Source organism: Oryx dammah, unplaced genomic scaffold (assembly GCF_014754425.2).
Source record: "Oryx dammah isolate SB20612 unplaced genomic scaffold, SCBI_Odam_1.1 HiC_scaffold_14, whole genome shotgun sequence".
Taxonomy (NCBI): domain Eukaryota; kingdom Metazoa; phylum Chordata; class Mammalia; order Artiodactyla; family Bovidae; genus Oryx; species Oryx dammah.
In genome coordinates, this window is record NW_024070198.1 from 49697119 (window position 1) to 49700148 (window position 3030).

Consider the following 3030-nt stretch of genomic DNA (forward strand, 5'->3'; position numbering starts at 1 on the left):
TCCCCCATGTCCTGGTCTGGGGGCCCCTGTGTCTCGGGTTTGCCCCCTGTGTCCTGGTTTGGGGGCCCCTGTGTCTTGCCTCTCCCGTCTGGAGTCCACGACTGTTGCCCTGGAACCTCCTCGTGTGGGGTAAGGAGGGGGCGAGGGGACCTGCAGTCTGTGGTGACGTCTCTCTCTGCGAGGGGCCTCTGCCGCTGGGCCGAGACCCTGACGTGTCTCATCGCGCCCGCCCCCGCCCCCGCCCCTGGAGCGAGGTGGGGAGGCTCATAGGGGCCGCGCCCGTCCACAGGTGGCGGAGCTCCAGCCAAGCCTTTCCTCTGCCACGTGCCTAGTTAGCTTCTCGGTCACTGCGGAGAGAACCATTCGCTTTTCTTCGTTTTATTGGCCAGTTGCGTTGGAGGCTTCCTCATGTTGAACCGTCCATTCCTTCACGGTTTATTGTGCTTGGTTCTGATGGTGAATTTTCTATCTGCTGCTGCGTTCTGTAACGGGCGGCGTTGGCGCTGCTCTGTGAGATTGACTTGACGTTCCCCCTCTTTTGTACGCTGTCTTTCTCTCCTTTCTATGTCAGTCAATATTACATGTTTTTTTCATGGTAGACCTCAAAGGTTTTCTTCCTTTTCTGTTATCCAGAGCTGTACTGTCTAGTAATGGCTAACTACATGTGACTCATATTGATTTAATCACAATTAAGTAAAATTCAGTTATTTAGTCACAGTAGGCCATTTCAAGTGGAAATTCAGCTGGTGCAAATAGAGAATGTTCTTATCATCACATGCAGCGATTGGACAACACTGGTCTTGAGTCAGAGAAGTTTCCGGTGTTGATGGAAACGCTCTGAAATTTGCTTCATCCAGGCCAGTGGTCAGTGGCCACAGGTGGCTTTGAGCAGCTTTGTATTTGTGGGGTGTGTGTGTTTGTGCTTTTGTATGTGGTGTCCGTGTGCTGACTGTTTGTGGTGTGGGGTGTGCATGTGTGTGTGTGCGTGTGGTGTGTGTGTGCGTGTGGTGTGTGCATGTGTGTGGTGTGTGTTTGTGATGTGGTGTGTGTGTGTGTGTGTGTGTGTATGTTTGTGGTGTGGTGTGTGAGTTGTTGGTTTTCTGACTTATTTTTGTGCAGTAATAAGCAGATTAGCCCAATACCTTTCATATAAGCTGCAAATACTTTTCCGTTTGTCATTTGCCTTTTTTTTGTTTTTGTTTATAGGGAATAGCAGTTGTTTCGAATGTTGCCAAAGTATTCTGAGAGCTTTCACTGTTTTTCTCTTCCCCAAGCTTTTGAAATTAAGAGTTAAAGATATGAAAGAAATGTAATTATAAACATATTAGAAAGAAGAAGGAATTTCTTCAAATGCAGCCACTCAGAGTCTTGGTGCTCTTTCCTCAGTCTTTCCTTATTGCCCTGCTGGAGCGTTTAAAGCGGCAGCTGGCCAGAGCGCACCCTCGTGCGCCTTCCAGCAGCCCCTCGCTGCTCGTGGCCACATGGGCCGTCCGGCTTCATGTGGGCCCGGGGGAGGAGGTGGGGGGGGCTCCTCAGCGGGTGGGGTGCGGTGTGCTGGTCGGGTCCTCGCTGTGCGGCTTGAGCATGGACGTGAATTACTGCGTGCTCCTGCCATCTCCGTTAAGGTGGAAGCTGCCTCCGTGCTAACGTGTGCTCATCAGATGCTCTCTATCTGTTTTGGTGAAACACGCCTTATCCTCTCAGTCTTTTGTAAGTGGTGTTACGTCCCGTTTGCCGTTTGCCGTTTGCCGTGTTGTGTGAGTAGCACCACGTCTGTCAGTTCAGTCGCTCAGTCGTGTCTGACTCTGCGACCCCGTGGACTGCATCACGCCAGGCTCTCCTGTCCGTCATCAACTCCTGGAGCTTCCTGGAACTCATGTCCATCTTGTTGGTGATGCCATCCAACCGTCTCATCCTCTGTCGTCCCCTTCTCCTCCTGCCTTTAGTCTTTCCCAGCACGTTTATACTCAGGACTTATTTACCGTTTCAGGAATTTCTTTCTGTTGCCGCCTCCTTCCTTTCCGCAGACAGCCCACGTGACTTTCTTTATCAGTGAACTCTGTGGTATTCTTAACTGTAACTCTTATAAATAATTCCATCGTGAACTTCTTTGTGTGCAGAGCATTTTTGTTGTTTAGGATTACTTTTTTCTAGGATCGACTTCCAGAAACAGAATTTCACATTTGGGAAGAATGAGTATCTAACACTTCGCAGCGTGCTTTGACAGTCTCTGCTCTGCAGACAGGGTGCTTGAGAGCTCAGAGTGGCGTGTGCTTCCTGTGAGCGCACAGAGCTGGCCTGGCCCACGCTTTGGGCTGAAATGAGAGTGTTTCTTTAAGAACTAGTGTGTGTGTTTATCTTTTATTCTTACTTTAGTGGTTTTAAAAATAACTCTGCATTAGCCAAATACGGGCTGCAACTATGAGGAGGCCCCCAGGCCTGGCTGAGAGCGGCTCCTGGGGCATAAGCGAAGGACAGATGGATGGAGGAGCTGGGGAGGGGCAGGGGGCGCAGGCCTGTGTGAGGGAGAGCATGCGTGTGTCACGTATGTGCATGTCTGTGGGTGTGAGCACGTGTGTCTGCATGCGCATGTTCCTGAGCTTGTGAGCGTGTATCTTTGTGTGCATGTCTGCCCACACGTGCAAGTGTGTGAGCATGTGTATGTAGCTATGTGTATCTGCGTGTGTGCGTGAGCACATGTGTGTGAGCATGTGTGTATGTCTCTCTGTGTGTGCATATGTGAGTGTATGTGAACATGTGTGTGCCCACATGTGCACGTGTGTATGAGTGTGAGCATGTGTGTATCTGTGTGTGTCTACATGTGTGTGTCCCCACATGTGCACATGTGAGTTTGTGAGCCGTGTGTCCTCATGTGAACGTGTGTGTGAGCATGTGTGTATCTGTGTGTCTGCATGTGCATGTGTGTGTGAGCATGTGTGAGTTTCTGTGTGAGTGTGTCTGTGTGTGTGAGCATGTGTGTATCTGTGTGTCCGCATATGCGTGTGTGAGTGTGTGAGCATGTGTGAATGT

The 3030-nt window shown here is 50.4% G+C and overlaps 1 protein-coding gene across 1 annotated transcript in view; it reads left to right on the top strand.

The window, feature by feature from the left end:
* The window catches only part of INPP5A (inositol polyphosphate-5-phosphatase A), a 134360-nt gene that overhangs the window by 44658 nt on the left and 86672 nt on the right, over positions 1-3030 (top strand). The window lies entirely within an intron of this gene.